The following is a 22,487-nucleotide window of genomic DNA, read 5'->3' as shown; positions in this document are numbered from 1 at the left end:
TGGTCCATAGTTGGAATATCTCCAACATGAAACATTTTAGGTTGGGAATATTTGGGCATTTGAAATATTTTATATAATTTTAAATGCCCAAACTCAAATACTTATGATTTAATTCAAAGACCCTAAGATGACCTAGGAAATTGTGCATCACTTTTGGCAGAGGTTCTGAACCAAGACAAAAATGATGGGCATTTTAGAAGGGCATTTCAGGTTCATTGAAAAAGTTTTTAGTAAACCCTAGTTGGTTTCAGAGGGGGCTGGGGGTTCTGTCATCCCCATTTCAGGTTTCTGTTGAAAAATAAATATGATGCAACACTCTAATGCATGAACTAGCTAGGGTGTGACAGAAGGACCCCCTATCACCCACACTCACTTGGCGATGGTTCCAAATGTCGTCGTGAAAGGGGTTAAAAACCGTTTGTATAGCACCGACGCCTACTAGTGTATATACTAGCCAATTTTAAGTATGTTGTACAGTTCCACCACATCTATAATCAGATGAACTGAACAAAATAGCCCCTAAATACTACTACTACTACTATGGAGGGGCTTTGTACTACTTTCGGCAGCCTCTCCTCTGCCGAGCGCGCTTAGTAAGAGGAAGAGGAGAAGGAGCCTACCGTGGAGCTAGACAACTGCAATATGGTGCCTACCGCTGCTGCACCTTCAGTGACGCTCACCTGAAAACCCTCTGCCACTCCAGACGACCCCTCTCGAAGCGGCCGGACTGCTCATAGATCTCCTGATTCCCCGCCTCTGGGTCGGTGTGTGCTGTGGCCACGGCTGTGGTAAGGCTCTTTGCATGCTCGACGAGGCTCTCCTCCTCCTCCCGTAGGAAATCAATGTAGAACGCAAGGTCGTTGACACACGTGCGGGCCTCCACCTCCGCCTCCCTCCTTCGGGCAGCGGTGGCAGAGCAGGTGATGATCCCGGCGGTCGACGGTGGGCTGGCGGCCACGGCGACCGACGATGGGATGGGGGCCACGACCACTACCTCCTGCCTTCGAGCCGCGGTGGCAGAGCGAGTGACGGCCACGGTGGCCGGCAGTGGGGTGGCGGCCACGACGGCCACCTCCCGCCTTCGGCCACAGCGATGGAGCAGGCGATGGCCCTGGCTTTCGACGGTGGTGTGGCGACAATGGTGGCTGGTAACAGCTGCCGATGGGCAGCGACGACGGAGCGTGTGGTGGGTGTTGCACGCAACCCAACACGGACGCCACGCGCACTACACTACGCCGAGGACTGCATCGCTGCCGCGGTGCAGCCTCCCAACTGGAGTTGTCCTCTGATGACGGCGGAGTGGCTGCACGACGAGGATGGACTGGTGCCATTGGTGATTGTGGGAGAAGCAAACGAGATAAGCTACAGGGAGGGAGGGGAAAATGCGACGCAGGACTCACCAGCCATGAGGGTTTATATAGTAGGCTGATAAGCATTGGGATTTTGGGGGATTTCACTGAGTCGGGCGGGAAGCTTGGGCGGGAACGGGCTCACCACGGTTTGGCCAAAAGAACGCCCCTGCACGGTGCTCAAGCTTGCGCTTGAAGTCGTCTGCAGCAACGGGGTGATAAGACGTGCAAGAGGAGGACGAAAGGACATGTACACATACGGTTAATAAAAAAACGTTTGCGATTTAATTACCTACTATACCCCCGTCCTGGTTTATAAGTAGGATTTAACTAATAAAATACGAATGCATGTTGCCAAAGATTATATCGTTGGATTCATATTTGAACATAGTTTCCAGTTATATAATTTTTGTAAGATGCATTAAAATTTTGTTGGTTAAATTTAAGGTCAAACTATGGCACAGAATATAAAGGGGACTAATAGACCAAGATGGCGGTAGTAGCACAGGACCGCTCTATACGGCGTATCACACACATCTTGTTAAGTTGAACCTTTTCTATTGTGTTGCCTAATCACACATAGTTCATCCTAGTGAACTGTATGCCGTATATCGCACACACCCTCATCTGGCTGCCCGTTTCTGTTGTTCTGCATTATCGCAAACAGTTCTTCTTGATTAACCGTTTTCCACTCATCCAATGGAGTGAAGCTTCTACATTCACGGGGGATGTTGCATTGACCATTGGGCAACAACAGTCAATCATCGGGGTGCGAAATAAAGGATGCAAAGAGGGATCCTACAACAGCAAGGACCAGTTTCTGTACCGATAGCTCATCTAACAGAACTCCCAAGTTAATTGTGACGAGGCTTGAGTAGTCCATAGATGGGTGACCGGATGGGATGTGGGCTCTTTGTTAAATTTACTGATTTGATGGATCACTGTAAACATTTAATTGCTTGAATGTACATAGTGCTTCATCATATTAGTTGAATTAACCTCGAGGTCCTTGTTTTTTTTGACATCTTTTGTTTTTTGAACACATGTTGATTGGCTTGAAGAAGGTCTATCTCGTTACTTTTTGATAATTTTTGTTTTTTGAACTCATGTTGATTGGCTTGACTAAAGGTCTATCCCGTTACTTTACGACATGTTTCCAAAACATGGACCTCGAGGTTACTTCAACTAATAGGACGAAGCACTATATACATTCAATGCAATCAAATGTTTTCCAAAAAAAGTGATATGATTTCTGTGAAACTTATAAGTCACGTATGTCAAATTAACCTCTGTGTACTTTGCTACGTCTTGAGCTTGCGTTGGTTTTCCTTGAAGAGGAAAGGGTGATGCAGCAATGGTAGCATAAGTATTTCCCTCAGTTTTTGAGAACCAAGGTATCAATCCAGTAGTAGGCTCCTCAAAAGTCCCACGCACCTACACAAACAAACAAAGACCTCGCAACCAACGCAATAAAGGGGTTGTCAATCCCTTCACGGCCACTTGCGAAAGTGATCTAATAGAGATAGTAAGATAAGATAAATATATTTTTGGTATTTTATAATATAGATGCAAAAAGTAAAGATGCAAATAAAAGTAGATTGGAAGCAAATATGATAAATGATAGACCCGGGGCCATAGGTTTCACTAGAGGCTTCTCTCAAGATTTCATAAGTATTACGGTGGGTGAACAAATCACTGTCGAGCAATTGATAGAAAAGCGAATAATTATGAGATTATCTAGGCATGATCATGTATATAGGCATCACGTCCGTGACAAGTAGACCGACTCCTGCCTGCATCTACTACAATTACTCCACACATCGACTGACTCCTGCCTGCATCTAGAGTATTAAGTTCATAAGAACAGAGTAACGCCATAAGCAAGATGACATGATGTAGAGGGATAAACTCACGCAATATGATATAAACACCATCTTTTTATCCTCGATGGCAACAATACAATACGTGTCTTGCAACCCTTTCTGTCACTGGGTAAGGACACCACAAGATTGAACCCAAAGCTAAGCACTTCTCCCATGGCAAGAAAGATCAATCTAGTAGGCCAAACCAAACTGATGATTCGAAGAGACTTGCAAAGATAACTCAATCATACATAAAAGAATTCAGAGGAGATTCAAATATTTCTCATAGATAAACTTGATCATAAACCCACAATTCATTGGATCTCGACAAACACACCGCAAAAAGAGTTTACATCGAATAGATCTCCACAAGAGAGGGGGAGAACATTGTATTGAGATCCAAAAAGAGAGAAGAAGCCATCTAGCTAATAACTATGGACCCGAAGGTCTGTGGTAAACTACTCACAACTCATCGGAGGGGCTATGGTGTTGATGTAGAAGCCCTCCGTGGTCGATCCCCATCCGGCAGAGCGCCAGCGAAGGCTCCAAGATGGGATCTCGCGGATACAAAAGGTTACGGTGGTGGAAAATTGTGTTTCATTGGCTCCCTGGATGTTTTCGGGGTACGTAGGCTTATATAGGATGAAGAAGTACGTCGGTGGCCGCCCGAGGGGACCACAATACAGGGGGCGTGCACTGTAGGGTGGCGCCCTACCCTCTCGTGGCCGCCTCGGCTGCTTCTTGACTTGCACTCCAGTTTCATTCTGTTTGGACTCCGTTTGATATTCCTTTTCTTCGAAATACTGAAATAGGCAAAAAAACAGCAATACGGGTTGGGCCTCCAGTAAGTAGGTTAGTCCCAAACATGATATAAATGTGTAAAATAAAGCTCATAAACATCCAAAAGGGGTAATATAATAGCATGGAACAATCAAAAATTATAGATACGTTGGAGACGTATCAAGCATCCCCAAGCTTAATTCCTGCTCGTCCTCGAGTAGGTAAATGATAAAAACAGAATTTTTGATGTGGAATTCTACCTAGCATAATTCTCAATGTAATTTTCTTTATTGGGGCATGAATGTTCAGATCCAAATGATTCAAAATAAAAGTTCATATTGACATAAGAAATAGTGATACTTCAAGCAAACTAATCAAAGTAATCATGTCTTCTCAAAATAACATGCCCAAAGAAAGTTATCCCTGCAAAATCATATAGTTTGGTTGTTGCTCTATCTTCATCACACAAAGTACTTAATCATGCACAACCCCGATGACAAGCCAAGCAATTGTTTCATACTTTAACAATCTCAAAAAATTTCAACTTTCACGCAATACATGAGCGTGAGCCATGGACATAGCACTATATGTGGAAATAGAATGGTGGTTGTGGAGAAGACAAAAAGGGAGAAGATAGTCTCACATCAACTAGGCGTATCAATGGGCTATGGAGATGCCCATTAATAGATATCAATGTGAGTGAGTAGGGATTGCCATGCAACGGATGCACTAGAGCTATAAATATATGAAAGCTCAACAAAAGAAACTAAGTGGGTGTGCATCCAACTTGCTTGCTCACGAAGACCTAGGGCATTTTGAGGAAGCCCATCATTGGAATATACAAGCCAAGTTCTATAATGAAAATTCCCACTAGTATATGAAAGTGACAACATAGGAGACTCTCTATCATGAAGATCATGGTGCTACTTTGAAGCACAAGTGTGGAAAAAGAGATAGTAGCATTGTCCCTTCTCTCTTTTTCTCACATTTTATTTTTTTTATTTTTTCTTATTTTTTTCTTTTTTTTCTTTGGCCTTTTCTTTTTCTCTTTTTATTCTTTTTGTAAAGTCCGAAGTCTCATCCCGACTTGTGGGGGAATCATAGTCTCCATCATCCTTTCCTCACTGGGACAATGCTCTAATAATGAAGATCATCACACTTTTATGGATTTACAACTCAAAGCTCGACAAGATATGAATCTATATGAATGCCTCCGGCGGTGTACCGTGATATGCAATGAATCAAGAGTGACATGTACGAAAATTATGAAGGTGGCCTCGCCACAAATACAATGTCAACTAAATGATCATGCAAAGAGCAATATGACAAAAGTAATGCGTGTCATATGAACGGAACGGTGGAAAGTTGCATGGCAATATATCTCGGAATGGCTATGGAAATTCCATAATAGGTAGGTATGGTGGCTGTTTTGAGGGAGGTATATGGTGGGTGTATGGTACCGGCGAAAGTTGCGCGGCACAAGAGAAGCTAGCAATGGTGGAAGGGTGAAAGTGCGTATAATCCATGGACTCAACATTAGTCAAAAGAACGCATGTACTTATTGCAAAAATCTATAATTCATCAAAAACAAAGTACTACGCGCATGCTCCTAGGGGGATAGACTGGTAGGAGAAGACCATCACTCGTCCCCGACCGCCACTCATAAGGAAGACAATCAATAAATAAAATTATGCTCCAACTTCATCACAAAGCGGTTCACCATACGTGCATGCTACGGGAATCACAAACCTCAACACAAGAATTTTTCATAATCACCTCAACTAGCATGACTTTAATATCACTACCTCCATATCCCAAAACAATTATCAAGCATCAAATTGATCATAGCATCCAATTCACTTTCTATGATAGTTTTTATTATACCCAACTCTGATGCTCATCATTCTAGGACCAAATTTGTAACCATAGCAAATACCATGCTGTTCTAAAAGACTCTCAAAAAGATATAAGTGAAGCATGAGAGACTAGCAATTTCTTCAAAATTAAGACACCGCCGTGCTCTAAAAGATATAAGTGAAGCACTAGAGCAAAAATTATCAAGCTCAAAAGATATATGTGAAGCACATAGAGTATTCTAGCAAATTCTAATCAAGTGGGCTTCTCCCAAAAGGTGTGTACAGCAAGGATGATTGTGGTAAACTAAAAAGCAAAGACTAATATAATACACGATGCTCCAAGCAAAACACATATCATGTGGCGAATAAAATTATAGCTCCAAGTAAAGTTACCAATGAACGAAGACGAAAGAGGGGATGCCTTCCCGGGGCATCCCCAAGCTTAGACTTTTGGCTATCCTTGAATATCTTGGGGTGCCATGGGCATCCCCAAGCTTAGGCCCTTGCCACTCCTTATTCCATAGTCCATAAAAGCTTTACCCAAAACTTGAAAACTTCACAACACAAAACTCAACAGGAAATCTTATAAGCTCCGTTAGTGAAAGAAAACAAAACCACCACATAAGGTACTGTAATGAACTCACTCTTTATTTATTTTGGTGTTAAACCTACTACCTACTGTATTCCAACTTCTCGATGGATTCTAAACTATTTTACTAGCCATAGATGCATCAAAACAAGCAAACAAAACACGAAAAACAGAATCTGTCAAAAACAGAACAGTCTGTAGAAATTTGTAACTAACGCAAAGTTCTGGAACTTCAAAAATCCTACCAAAATAGAAAGTCCTGGACAATTTGTCTATTGATCATCAGCAAAAAGAATCAACGCAAAAGCACATTTCTGTGATTCAACAAAACTAAATTCGTGCGCGCAAAGTTTCTGTTTTTCAGCAGAATCAAATCAACTATCATCATAGGTTATCCTATAGGTTCTACTTTGCACAAACACTAATTAAAAGATAAAAACACATCTAAACAGAAGGTAGATGCAAGATTTATTACTAAACAGGAACAAAAACAAACAACACAAATAAAATTGGGTTGCCTCCCAACTAGCGCTATCGTTTAACGCCCCTAGCTAGGCATAAAAGCGAAGATAGATCTAAGTAGTGCCATAATAATAAGATAGATCTTGAAAGCTCATCTCATATTATGTACGTTCGGCAGAAAGTTTTCTTTGAGGCAAGCAAAAGTAATCAAAAGGGCTAAATTTAGCGGGACGAAAGTCCCCAAGATCAATCTCAGGAGGAACGGGTTCCTCCTTTGGCCCTTCATAATGCACAACTAATTCATCACTAAAAGCATTCTTTTGGCAAAGTCTCGTGAGCCTATACTCAAGAGAGTATCCTAGCTCATTGTTTTGAAGGGAAAAATCATTATTAAGTTCGGTAATTCTATCAACCAAGACATTGGTTGGAACTTTTTTCTAAGGTTTTCATTCAAAGCAACATAGTCCGAAGATTGAAAACGCCTAATTTCCTCTTGATCAAAGAGGACCGCCTCTATGCGAGGACAGCCAATGTCCACCCTATAGTGCGTAAAGATTTCTTTGGCCTCTCTTATTACAAATCTAAACTCATGAGCTAAAAAGATAGTAACAGCGCGTTTAACAGAAGAATGCTCAATATTGGAAAATTCCAGAAAAATTCTTTGTATGCAAGGATGCATATGCATAAATTGTCTTTCAACTTCAACTACAAGCATAGCAATGGCATCCGCAAGACTACTAGTTCTATGAAGAATAGAACCACCCATGGAAGGTAAAGCACCGGCACAAGTAAAGAAATCTTGAATAACACTTTTTCCAATGATGTTACCACTACCGATTCAAAACTTTTTAGTATGCAAGATAGGGGGTTCTTTAGCCGGAGCCTCGGAATTTTCCATGTTATCATTATTGTCCATATCGACGATAATCTCCCCAATTTCAGACATAATGGCAAACAAAAGCAAGGAAGAAGAAAGTAAGCGAGAGTGAGAGGAGGAGATTGGGAAAGAGAGGGCAAATAAAACGGCAAGGGTGAAGTGGGGGAGAGGAAAACGAGAGGCAAATGGCAAATAATGTAAATGCAAGGGAGATGAGTTTGTGATGGGTGCTTGGTATGTCTTGACTTGAGCTAAGATCTCCCCGGCAATGGCGCCAGAAAGCCTTCTTGCTATGTCTTGAGCTTGCGTTGGTTTTCCTTGAAGAGGAAAGGGTGATGCAGCAATAGTAGCGTAAGTATTTCCCTCGGTTTTTGAGAACCAAGGTATCAATCCAGTAGGAGGCTCCTCAAAAGTCCCACGCACCTACACAAACAAACAAAGAACTCGCAACCAACGCAATAAAGGGGTTGTCAATCCCTTCACAGCCACTTGCGAAAGTGAGGTCTAATAGAGATAGTAAGATAAGATAAATATATTTTTGGTATTTTATAATATAGATGCAAAAAGTAAAGATGCAAATAAAACTAGACTGGAAGCAAATATGATAAAAGATAGACCCGGGGGCCATAGGTTTCACTAGAGGCTTCTCTCAAGATAGCATATGTATTACGGTGGGTGAACAAATTACTATCGAGCAATTGATAGAAAAGCGAATAATTATGAGATTATCTAGGCATGATCATGTATATGGGCATCACGTCCATGACAAGTAGACCGACTCCTGCCTGCATCTACTACTATTACTCCACACTTCGACCGACTCCTGCCTGCATCTAGAGTATTAAGTTCATAAGAATAGAGTAACGCCTTAAGCAAGATGACATGATGTAGAGGGATAAACTCATGCAATATGATATAAACCCCATCTTTTTATCCTCGATGGCAACAATACAATACATGCCTTGCAACCCTTTCCGTGACTGGGTAAGGACACCGCAAGATTGAACCCAAAGCTAAGCACTTCTCCCATGGCAAGAAAGATCAATCTAGTAGGCCAAACCAAACTGATAATTCTAAGAGACTTGCAAAGATAACTCAATGATACATAAAAGAATTCAGAGGAGATTCAAATATTTCTCATAGATAAACTTGATCATAAACCCACAATTCATCGGATCTCGACAAACACACTGCAAAAAGAGTTTACATCGAATAGATCTCCACAAGAGAGGGGGAGAACATTGTATTGAGATCCAAAAAGAGAGAAGAAGCCATCTAGCTAATAACTATGGACCTGAAGGTCTGTGGTAAACTACTCACAACTCATCAGATGGGCTATGGTGTTGATGTAGAAGCCCTCCATGGTCGATCCCCCTCCGGCAGAGCGCTGGCGAAGGTTCCAAGATGGGGTCTCGTGGATACAGAAGGTTACGGTGGTGGAAATTGTGTTTTGTTGGCTCCCTAGATGTTTTTGGGTACGTAGGCTTATATAGGAGGAAGAAGTACATCGGTGGCCGCCCGAGGGGCCCACAAGACAGGGGGCACGCCCTGTAGTGGGGGGGGCGCCCTACCCTCTCGTGGCTGCCCAGCATCGCACACGCAAGTAAAATCTGAACCGTGTTTGTTGTACCCGCCATTGCAAACATTTTGCATCTTTTTTGACGGGTTTTTTACATCACCGTTTGCAATTAATGCGTTGCACACAGTTTTGTCAAAGGGTCTCGGATCATAGTGTCGCGTTAACAGCATCCTGCAGCAGTGTGTGCCTCAACCCTACCATCTACCGCAGCTCAACTCAGCCCCTTGATGCTGATGACTAGCTCCATGACATCACATATGAATTGGAGTCGGCTAATGTTGCCCCTGCCAGCTATGTCACTTTACCATCCTTTTTCCTCAAGGGTGTCGCTGCTCGATGGTGGGACAGCAACAGGCGTACCCAACCTACTGGAACAATCATTACTTGGCTGGATTTCCAAGCTTCCTTCCATACCCGCTTCATTCCTCAGGGAATCATGGACAGGAAGAAGCGAGTGTTCCACAACCTCACACAAGGCAACAAGACTGTGGATGCTTATCAGCGGTAGTTCCTAGACTTGTCCCGCTATGCTGAAAAAGACATTGCTACTGATGCTCGTAGGTAGGAGAAGTTCTGTGATGGACTCCACCCTGATATCAAGCTCGCGCTCCTGGTTCATGACTTCACTGACTTTGCCACCTTGGTGAACAAGGCCATCCAGGTTGAGACAGGTCTGCAGGAACACCAGGGATCACTCAGGCGCAACCATGACATTGTATCATCTTCGGGGCCTTCATTGCGAAGCATAGGATATGGATCGCCCACGACATGTACCGCCCAGCTGTCCCTACTCCAAGACAATCCTATGCTGCACCACCTCTGCCTCCTCTACCATCGAGAAAACCTCTTCAAACTGCACCACCCCGAGCTCCTGCTCCCAATCCCAATGATGGGTTGTGCTTCAAGTGTGGTCATCCAGGTCACCGTGCCAGGAATTGCTACCAGAATCAGAACCAGCTTGCACTTCCTCCAACTGGCCGTGGTAACAACCAGCCCCGCAACAATAATGCCAGACCTTATGGTCGTGGTCAGGCTAACCATATTGATCTTAATGAAGCTCAAGACCAGCCTACTACTGTGATGGGTACTCTTCTTGTTAATTCAGTACCAGCTTCTATTTTATTCGATTCAGGAGCATCACATTCTTTTATATTAGAAGATTTTGCATTCATGCATGACATTAAATACAAGAGATACACACTCCACTAGTGGTACAAACCCCCGCGGGCCAATGTCAAACCTCCATGGTTAGCCACAATGTCGTCGTTGAAATCGATGGGTTGGAACTTCAAGCCCCACCCCCCATTATTTTGAAGTCTTCCAATATTGACCTCATTATGGGAATGGATTGGTTGAAAACACATACTGCTTCTATCTCTTGTTCCACTAAAACCATCCATCTACTACATCCTTCAAATGAGACAGGAGGCTACCACGTTCACCTGGTTCAAAATGACGAAGCACGGCTTTATTCCTCGTATGCGTTGAATGCATTAACTCTTGAAGGAATTGAAAACATTCCAGTCATTTGCGACTTCCAAGATGTCTTTCCAGTAGAACTTCAAGGGATACCTCCTATTTGAGCTGTCGAATTCGCCATCGACTTGAAACCAGGCACCACTCCTATCGCCAAATGACCCTACAAGATTCCGCCTCATGAACTCCTTGAGCTTAAGGAGGAAATAAACAATTCACTCTGCCAGGATTCCATTCATCCAAGTTCCTCGGCTTGGGGAGCACCTTCTTTCTTTGTCAAGAAGAAGGATGGAATGAATCGTTTGGTCCAAGATTACCGCCCTGTCAACTAAGCAAAAATTCAAAACAAGTATCCCCTTCCTTGGATCAACGATCTTTACGATCAAATTGCTGGTTCCTCAGTATTCTCTAAACTCGACTTGAGGTTGGGTTATCATCAGATCCAGGTGTGTGAAGAGGATATTCCCAAGACCGCATTCGTTACTTGTTATGGTTCATACGAGTACACCATCATGTCCTTCGACTTGACCAATGCTCCAGCGACATTCTCTCGTCTAATGTACTATATATTCATGGAATACCCCGGCAAGTTCATCGTGGTTTATCTAGATGATATCCTTGTATATTCCAAGAATAAAGAAGAATATGCTGAACATCTTCATCTTGTTCTGGAAAAGCTTTGAGAGCATAAAATTTATGCCAAGTAGTCCAAGCATGAATTTTGGTTACCCAAAGTAACCTACCTTGATCATGTAATCTCCAAGGATGGCATTGCTATCAACCTCGAACGAGTTCAGGCCATTCTTGACTAGACTCCTCTAAAGAATGTCAAACAAGTCAGAAGCTTTCTTGGACTTGCCAGCTATTATTGCCGTTTTGTCGAGAACTTCTCCAAGATTCCCAAGTCCTTGACTAATCTGCTTCACAAGGGCGTTAAGTTCGAATGGACAGAAAAGTGTTAGGAAAGTTTCCAGACACTCAAGGACAAGCTAACATCTATCCTAGTACTCACTCCTTCAAATTCTCGAAAGGATTTTGTCATCTATTGCGGGATTAGGTTGTGTCGTAATGCAAGAATGCAGGGTGATTGCTTATGCCTCTCGCCAATTGCGCCCTCATGAAGAGAACTACCTAGTTCATGACCTTGTACTTGCTGCAGTTATCTATGCAATAAAGTTGTGGCGACATTACCTTCTCGATAATCATTGCGAGATCTCATCGATCACTAGAGTCTGAAGTATTTGTTTACTCAGCCAGATCTGAACCTCTGTCAACAGTGATGGATGGAAGCCATTACAGATTATGATTGTGGTTTTGCCTATACCCCTGGCAAGGCTAATGTTCTGGATGATGCCCTGAGTCGCAACTCGTATTGCAATAACCACATGGTTCATCAGGATCAACCCCGCATTCATGAAGAGCTTCGCAAGTTGAACCTTCACCTAGTTCCACAGGGTTCTTTGAATAACCTTGTACTGGAACCAACTCTTATGAAAGCTATTAAGTCTACGCAATGCAAAGATGCTGAAGTTGATCAAATTAAACGGGATCTTGCTTTAGAGAGAGCTAGAGATTTCTCGCTTGTTGAAGATGGTACCTTGTACTTTAGAGATCACATTGTGGTACCCTAATTCGAGCTTATGACAAAGAAGGTGATGAAAGAAGGACACGACACCCCTCTCTCTATTAATCCGGGAAGTACCAAGATGTACCTAGACATTCGTCAGAAGTACTGGTGGTCTAAGATGAAGCAAGATATTGCTTGGTATGTTGAAGAATGTGATGTTTGCCGTTGCGTCAAAGAAGAGCATTGATACATCTCCAACTTATCTATAATTTTTTATTGTTCCAAGCTGTTATATTATCATTCTTGGATGTTTTACAATAATTTTATAAACATTTTATATCATTTTTTGGTACTAACCTATTAACATAGTGATGTAGGGTGGAACCATAGATGCCCGATCTTTCACGATTGGAGAGAATCCTACAAAGAACACAAAGAACACGAGGAGAAATCACGAGGGGAAACATGAGAGAATCACTCAAACCAACAAGATTTGGTCACACATATGCTAGATCCTCAAAACACAAAGAGTGATACATGATTCAAAGTCAACAAGGGACGATACAAAAGGTCTTTTCTGTGAGGAGGTCTTGAAGGGTCTTCCCATGATGGGGTCTTGAATCCGCTTGGGGGATCTTCTCCGAAGAGGTCGTGAGCTCCAATGGAGAAGTAACCAAGTGGATGAGCAAAGCTCTCACACAAATATGAGCTAATCCTTTGCTAACCCTAACTAGGAGGAGGAGGAGGCCTATTTATAGTCTAAATGCAAAAGGGGCGGAATGAAAGGGTATATGGGCCTCGGGCCTAAAGCTGCGCACACACATGCAGCGGACGTCCGATCTCTACCAGTCGTCCGGTCGCTCACGGGGGTCCGGACGTCCGGTAGGGCTCAGACTTCTGCTAATTTCATTCTGTAATAGCAGTACTGGACATCCGGAGATGGTCGGTCGCCGGAGGCGGCGGATTTCCATTGAAACGCTTCGGGTGTGGAACTACCGGTCATCCAGTGGGGCTCGGATGTCAGGTCCTGGGCGGGCGTCCCCTCGCTGTAGCATTCATAGGTTGGGACTTGGGTCGGCTGGGCCTTCGGGCGTCGGACGTCCGGTCCTGGTCAGACGTCCACTGGCTGGAGCATCAGGTGCCGGACGTCCGGTCCTGGGCGGACGTCCGCTCGCTGGAGTTTCTTCGGTAGCTCTTCTTCTTGTCCTTCGTACTTGGTGTCCTCACCGTCTTGTCCATTGGATGTAGCTGCTTCGTGGGCTTCCTCCAAGTACCGGATCACACATAGTTTTTCCTCTTGAGGTAGTAGTCATGTCTCATGTGTAAAAAGTGGGAGTTCGGAGAGGAGCGAGTTCACCTTATCTTCGCTAGCCTTTGCTCGAGCTCTTGGCATTGGTCCAACAGGTGTCATGGGAGATGTAGATATGTCCATGGGGATGATCGTGGGATGCTCCGCATCATCTCCCCCCACCCCCCGGGGAAAGATTCGACCTCGAATCAAAAGCTTCATCAACATGGTATGGCGAGAGGTATTTGACAATGAAGATGTCGCTCACGTTGTACTTGTCACTTGGGAGGTCGATCTTGTAAGCGTTGTTGTTGTAGTGTGCTAGCACCTTGAAGGGTCCATCAGCTCGGGGTAGAAGTTTGGACTTGCATTCGTTGGGGAAGCATTCCTTGTGAAGGTGTAGCCACACAAGATCTCCGATGTTGAATATCATGGGTTGCTTGTTGATGTTGAGCTTGGTTGCGAGTCGTTGTACTTGGCGCTTGATGGTGTGCCTTGTATTTTCACGCATCTTCTTGAGGTAGCTTGCTCATGCACTCGCGTCCATGTTGGTGCGCTCTTGTAGTGGAAGAGGAAGAATGTCCAATGGGGACAATGGGCTGAAACCGTAGACGACCTTGAAAGGGGACTTGCCGGTTGTAGAGTGTCTTGCACGGTTGTAGGCGTACTCGGCGATGGGTAGGCACTCCTCCCACTTCTTGATGTTCCTCTTGATCAACACGCATAGTAGAGTGGAGAGTGTTTGGTTCGTCACCTCTGTTTGGCCGTCGGTTTGAGGATGAACAAGAGCTTGATTCTGAGCTTGGCGCATAAAGTCTTCCAAAAGTAACTCAAGAACTTGACATCGCGGTCCGAGACAATCGTCTTTGGCACTCCATGGAGGCGCAAGATTTCCCTACAAAAAAGATTTGCAATATGTGAAGCATCGTCTATCTTGTTGCATGGGATAAAATGAGCCATCTTAGAGAATCGGTCCACAACAACAAACATAAAATCCTTTCCATTTTGGGTTCTAGGTAAACCAAGTACAAAGTCCATGCTAATGCCTTCCCAATGTTGATATGGAATAGGAAGTGGCATGTAAAGACCATGGGATTGAGCTTTTGACTTAGCGTTGTGACATGTCGAATATCAGTTGGTGAAGCGTGAGACGTCGCGGAACATCTTGGGCCAAAAATAGTTCTTGGAGAGCGTAGCGAATGTCTTGTCACATCCAAAGTGTCCCATTAGTCCGCCTCCATGAGCCTCTTGAAAAAGGAGCAAACAAAGAGAAGACTCGGGAATGCAAAGTTTGTTAGCTCTCATAAGGTAATCATCCTTGATGTGATAGCATTCCCAAGATGTATGCGTCAGACACTTAGCATAAGGAGTTGCACAAGTAGGATCATGTGCATGCAAGTCTTTTAGTGCTCAAAGCCAATGACATTTAATTCAAGTTTAGTAACAAGCATGCATATACGGGAAAGAGCATTCGCACAACATTTTCCTTACCTTTGATTTACTTGATGAAATAAGGAAAATACCTAATGAATTCACTCCACTTAGCATGATGCTTGTTCAACTTAGTTTGACCCTTTAGGTACTTGAGCGTTTCATGATCAGTATGGATTATGAATTCATGAGGGCGAAGATAATGTTCCCATTAATGCAAGACTTGCACTAAATCATAAAGCTCTTTATCATAGATCGGATAATTGAGTTGTGCTATGGAAAGTTTCTCATTAAAGTATGCTATGGGGCGCTTCTCTTGCGTTAACACACCTCCTATGCCATTATCACTAGCATCACATTGAATATCAAAAGGTTTGTCAAAGTTGGGTAATGCAAGCACGGGAGCATGAGTAAGAAAATTCTTTAGCTCGTTAAATGCGGTATCTTGGGATGGTCCCCAAACAAAAGGCGCATTTTTCTTACTCAAAGAATGCAAAGGTGAAGCAATGGTGCTAAAATCCTTCACAAATCTACGATAGAAACCGGCTAAACCAAGAAAACTACGCACTTGTTGCAAGTTGGTTGGGGCCAAGTTTTAATACCATTGATCTTAGATTCAACTACATGAACACCCTTAGAAGACACAATGAAACCCAAGAAAACAAGCTTATCAACACCAAAAAGGCATTTGTCCATATTAGCATAAAGGCACTCTTTCCTAAGGGTTTGCAACACAGTTCTAAGATGGGTGACATGATCTTTGAGGCATTTGCTAAATACAAGAATATTGCCAAAGTAGACCACAACAAATACACCAATATAGGGTCGAAGAACAAAATGCATGACTCACATGAAAGTACCGGGTGCTTCGGATAAACCCATTGGCATAACTAGCCATTCATATAAGCCAAATTTGGTCTTAAATGCGGTTTTCCATTCATCGCCTTCTTGGATGTGTATGTGATAGTAGCCACTCTTAAGATCAATCTTAGAGAAGATGGTGGCTCCGCTAGGCTCATCAAGCATATCATCTAAGCGCGGAATTGGGTAACGATATCGAACGGTGATAGCATTGATGGGACGACAATCGGAACACACGCGATAGGTGCCATCTTTCTTAGGAACAAGGATTACTGGTACGGCACAAGGGCTCAAGCTTTCACGTACATGACAGTTGTAGATGAGTTGTTGTACTTGCCATTGGATCTCCTTAGTTTCCTCAGGGTTGACGTAAGGAGCATTGGTAGGTAGAGGTGCTCCGTGGATGAGGTCGATTCGGTGTTTGATGCCTCGTAGTGGTGGTAGTCCCAGAGGTAGCTCATCGGGGAAAACATCTTGGAATTCCTGCAAAGGAGAAGACAACACTAAAGTAGATTGTGAGAGATTGTTAGTTTTTGGTGCCTCGTCCTTGCACAAAAGGACGTAGTGCATAACACTTGATGGGTTCCCACACACTTCTCTCATCTCACTTTTTGTGGCAAATAGAACTAAGTTTTTCTTGTCGCTCATCATGGAGGCACTCGATTTTGGCTTGTGGCGCTCACTCTCTTTGTGGTGGTTCGCTCTCTCACTCTTTTCTCCATGATGGGTGGCTTGCTTGTCGGTGATCACTTGACTTGGAGACATAGGTCATACCAGGTACTCCTTTCCTTTCATCTTGAAGCTATAGTGATTGGTACGCCCGTTTTGGATGACGCCTCGGTTAAATTGCCATGGCCGTCCAAGAAGGAGGTGGCAAACGAATATCAGAACTACATCACACTCCAAAGTGCCTTCATATTCCAATCTTGAAGGATAATTTCACCATATGCTTGACTTGGATAGTGCCGGAGTCGCTTAGCCTTTGGACGTTGTAGGGGTGTGGGTGCTTCATCTTGACCGATTGGAGCTTGGACCATAGTTCTTCACTTGCCAAGTTATGAAAACTACCTCCATCGATGATGACCTTGACGGACCTTCCGTTGGTGCCAACATTGGTGTGGAAGATATGGCATCTTTGGTCTTCATCTTGTTGATGTTGAAGAGTAAAGACTTTGGAGATAACGAGAGCGGGGCTCGAATCCTCATCACAAAAGACTTGATCATCTTCATCTTCGTTCACGCGCCAGTGCATGGCCACTTACTCAAGGGATTCCATTTCCTCTTCACTCATGGAGTCATATGTGCCATCGTCGTTGAAGATCATGGTGCGCTTGTTGGTACACTCAAAGGACTTGTGGCCTCGGCCACCGCATGTGAAACACTTGATGGAACTTGTCTTGACGGCCTCATCAGTTGGAGTAGATGATGAAACTCTCTGCTTGAAGGTGCATGTAGTAGGAGGACGACTTGAGGTTGTCGAAGTTTTCCTGTAACTCGACTTGTCGCCGTTTCTTGTAGGTGGCTTGGGTGAGGTGGAAGTTGTTGGAGTCGTTGAAGCTTGGTTGTTGGAGAAGCCTTAGCTCTTGGAAGAGTACTTGGCATACTTGAAGTCATCTTGCACTTGACGTTCCGCTTTGGTAGCTTGATGCACTAGCTCAATGAGGTTGGAGTAGGGTTGGAAGTCGGCAATCTTATTGATGGGATGATTGAGGCCATTCAAGAAACGGGCCATAGTTTGCTCGTCATCTTCTGTGACATTGGCTCTTATCATGGCAATCTCCATTTCCTTGTAGTATTCTTCAACGCTTTTGGTTCCTTGCTTGAGGAGTTGGAGTTTCTTGAAGAGGTCGCAGTTGTAGTATGTTGCCACAAAGTGTGCTCGCATGACATCCTTCATTTGATCCCATGTGGTGATTGGTGGTTCACCTCTTGCTTCTCGGCGTTCAAGGACTTGTTCCCACCATATGAGCACATAGTCTTGGAACTCAAGGGATGCCATAGCGATCTTCTTCTCTTCCTCATAGTGGTGCAAACGAAAGATCTTGTCGACCTTCAATGCCAATGAAAGGTACTCTTCGGGATCATTGCTTCCATTGAACTTGGGCATGGTGAACTTGAGCTTGTCGTAGCGTTGCTCTTCATTGTGTTGGGGTCAAGGGTGACGATGACGCCCTTGACGCGGATGATTGTCAACCTCATATTGCTCTTGGCGTGGAGGATTTCCATAGTCATCATGCTCTTGGTGAACTTGAGTTTGTGGACGAGCTTGTCGAGCTTGTGGAGGAGCTTGAGGAACTTGACGATGCACCCTTGCTTGATAGTTCCTCTCTTGGATTTCTTCGTGAAGTGCTTCCTCTTGATTGCGTGTATCTTGGTTGCGGTTGGTGATGGCTGGACTTGACTCTCGAAGGGCACGTTGCGCCTCAAGTGCTTGTGCTTCATGTTGTTTTTGTTGAAGACATTGAGCCTCGGCATCTTGTTTGTTTTGGTGTTGGCGCGCTCGCTCTTCCTCTTGGTGACGTTGATGTTGCCTTTCTTGTGCTTGTGCAAGAGTAGCTTGGTTTTGTCGATGATGATGTGTTTGCTTGTCGAATTGCCCTTGTGGATGATTGTCATGTAGAGGATTGCGAGTTGCTTGACAGTCTTGGCGCGCGGCTCAACATAGAGTGTTCGATGTCAGTGTACTTGAACCAGAGAGGGTGTCGTCTGAGTGTCGACTCGAGCGGCTCCGTCTTGAGTAGGACGGAGTGTTAGAAGAGCGGTTTACCAACAAGGCACGAATCTCATACATTCTTGCATCATTCTCGTGTTTGTGTGCGTCGAGCTTGTTGTCGAAGTAGTCTCTTGTTCGTTGCTCGGAGAGTCGCAAGTCGGTGGCGAGATTGTCAATGCGGTCTCTCATTGCTTGTTGTTCTTGATGCAAAGCTCTTTGTGCACCGAAAAGGTGGCTCTTAGTGACATAGGATGAAATGGCGTCATCTTGCTTGATGAAGAGTGGGCTGGTAGAAGAAGTTGGCCTATCCATCATTCCCAACAAATATGTGAGTGGGAGAAAGAGAAGAACTTATACCAAATGTACCTTGACCGATGTTGAAGATGGATGAATGATCACTCAAATGTGGAACAAGGAAATAGCACAATTGGTACCAATTCTTGTAGGTTCTCACACCTACACAAGTAAAAGCTTATGGTGGAGCTCGGTTAGGATGGTGGCACAAAATTTGATGCAATTTTTAGTGAGCCTCAATAATGTTGGAAAAGATTCACAAATTTGCAAATGCAACAAGTAGACCAATAGCAAGATATGGTACACGGACACACACACGCAAATAGATAAGTGGGGTCGTGCAACCAAGGAATGAGCCAAAATGTGGGATCCACGAAAATGCTTTTGTTGCACAACACTAGAGAGACGCTAGCACGATTGCACAAAAGGCGGATATGAAACTTGTGCACAACCTACTAGGCAAAAATGCAATGACTTCTATCCAAGTATACTATATGTATGGTATTCCGGTGATATGATCCAAGATGATCGAGTATGACAATCTTAATGTAGTATGATGCTATGGTTCTTGCTTATAAGCTCTTTGCTTATATTTCCCTCTTTCTTAAAAGATTGTTTGTCTCTTTCATTTTTGAGCTCTTTTCTCATGCAAAACTTCACGAACCAAGATAGCAATTGTGTATGTGATGACAACTTTGTGACACAAGAGATGATACCAAGATATGCACCACGATGATATGGTATGTATGCTATGGGAAGTATGATCACTAATGTGCACAAGTCACGTTGTCGGCAATACTCAAAGGCTAGTCTCGATGGGTAAGCAACACAAAATTGGGCTATGGTGGTTATCAATGCAATGGCAAGGAGTAGACAAAGATGTCGTCAAGGTAGTCGTTTGTAAGAAAGGATGGTTGTTGGCGATGATGAGTCCTTGGCGAGGACGAGCGGTGGTGATGTTGATGTCGCATTGTACCTATATAGCTGAAACACAAAAGGACACGGAAACCACAACTCAAATTTTCAAAGACCAAAACATTGCAAAATTGTTAGAGTTGATAGCAGGTAAGCGATGATGGTGCGTGCGGAAAGCGTTGGTGTAATCGGAGTGCATATGCGGTGGTGGAAGGTGGAGAGGTGGTGGTGGCCGAACTAAATTTTTTTAGTTTCGTCAGGGATCAGCGGACATCCGGTTAGGGAGCGGTCGTCCGATCATCGGATGTCCGGTCGCTAGCAGACGTCCGGTGCCTGGGCGATTTCGGGCACGGGATGAACACCTAGGGTTCGTGGTGGAAGTGGGGAAATTGGTCAAATCTGAGCGATTTTGTGGATGGAAATGGTGGAGATGATGGGGGAAAACTACATCCACTCATGGCAAAGCAAATCCATGGATCATATCCAACAAAACTCCATCACACCAACAAATCACAAAAAAATTAGGGCTATTTTTGGTGGGGATTTTCGAAATTGGGGAAGAACACAACAAAAAGCTAGAAAACAAGGGGTAGGGGCTCCAAATACGTGACCAATGTGGCTCATGATGCCAAGATGATTTAGGGTGGAAGCCTAGATGCCCGATCTTTCACGATTGGAGACAATCCTACGAAAAACACGAAGAACCCGAGGAGAAATCACGAGGGGAAACACGAGAGAATCACACAAACCAACAAGATTTGGTCACACATATGCTAGATCCTCGAAACACAAAGAGTGATACACAATTCAAAGTCAACAAGGGACAATACAAAAGGTCTTCTCCGTGAGGAGGTCTTGAAGGGTCTTCTCGTGATGGGGTTCTGGATCCGCTTGGGCGATCTTCTCCGAAGAGGTCGTGAGCTCCAATGGAGAAGTAACCAAGTGGATGAGCAAAGCTCTCACAAAAATAAGAGCTAATCCTTTGCTGACCCTAACTAGGAGGAGGAGGAGGACGTCTATTAATAGTCTAAGTGCAAAAGGGGGTGGAATGAAAGGGTACATGTCCCTGGGGCCTGAAGCTGCGCACACCCAGGCAGCGGACGTCCGGTCTCTACCGGTCGCCCGGTCACTCGCGGGGGTCCGGATGTCCGGTAGGGCTCGGACTTCCGCTAATTTCATTCTGTAACAGTGGTACCGGGCATCCGGAGATGGCCAGTCGTCCGGAGGCATCGGATTTCTGTTGAAACGCTTCGGGTCTGGAACTGTCAGTCTTCCGGTGGGGGCCAGATGTCCGGTTCTGGGTAGGCGTCCGCTCGCTATAGCTTTCGTAGGTTGGGACTTGTGTCGGTTGGGCCTTTAGTCGCCGGACGTCCGGTCCTGGTCGGACGTCCGCTGGCTAGAGCATCAGGTGCCAGACGTCTGGTCAAGGGTGGACGTCCGCTCGCTGGACCTTCTTCGGTAGCACTTCTTCTTGTACTTCGTACTCGGTGTCCTCGCCGTCTTGTCCATTGGACAGAAATGTCATACAATTTGGTATTATCTTGAGCCATCGTGACAAAGCAAGCAATAAAACACACAAGCACACAAGAAGCAAGAAAAAAAGACGAGCGAAGAAAAGGCAAAGGTTTTTGAAAATCGTTTTAGAAGTGGGGGAGAGGAAAACGAGAGGCGAATGGCGAATAATGTAATACAAGGGAGAAGATTTTATGATGGATACTTGGTATGTCTTGACTTGACGTAGATCTCCCCGGCAACGGCGCCAGAAATCCTTCTTGCTACCTCTTGAGCTTGTGTTGGTTTTTCCCTTGAAGAGGAAATGGTGATGCAGCAAAGTAGCGTAAGTATTTCCCTCAGTTTGAGAACCAAGGTATCAATCCAATAGGATACAACGCACAAGTCACCGAATACCTGCACAAACAATCAACAAATTGCACCCAATTGTCGGTGTACTAGAATAGGGGTACCCTAGTATCCCGAACTTGTGCACGGGCAGTTGCAGCACCCCGCGGCAAGGCTCACCGGGGCACCGCCAAGATCCTCCGTGACTCCTTAAAATACAAGACCCCGGCAAGAGGAGCTTGCCGGGAAGACATTCAAGAACAAAGTATTCAAGCTAAAGAAGACAAGGCCCCGGCAAGAGGAGCTTGCCGGGAAGGCCAACCAAGGCATCACAAGAAAGCTTGCCGCGGCGCACCACGCGCCCCGGCAAGGCTCGGTGAGCGACAAGCTCCTGAGCCCGACAAGGACACGGCCGCGGCAAGTCACTTGCCGCGGCAAGCGGTCACTCCGCGCCCAGGCTCTAGCACATCCACCAACGTGTCGCCCTGGGACCCTTCCAGGCACGCGTGGCGGGAGGCTGTGCAGCCAGTGGTGCGCGGTGGCAAGCGGCGCTGACAAGAAGGCCATCGTGGCGATCGGTGGCGCCCCTGACGGTCTCTTCTTGCACTGTTTGGACGACGCAGACGGGCATTTAATGCTCTTGTCCCCTGCCGTCAGGGTTAGGTATGATACACTATATCTACAGTAGAGGTAGCTGTACCTACCGCATTCTTTTCCCTTTTTTACCCTTTCTGTCTATGTTGCCACCT

This window comes from Triticum aestivum, chromosome 6B, assembly GCF_018294505.1.
Source record: "Triticum aestivum cultivar Chinese Spring chromosome 6B, IWGSC CS RefSeq v2.1, whole genome shotgun sequence".
Taxonomy (NCBI): Eukaryota; Viridiplantae; Streptophyta; class Magnoliopsida; order Poales; family Poaceae; genus Triticum; species Triticum aestivum.
Note: the sequence above shows the minus strand (reverse complement) of the source record.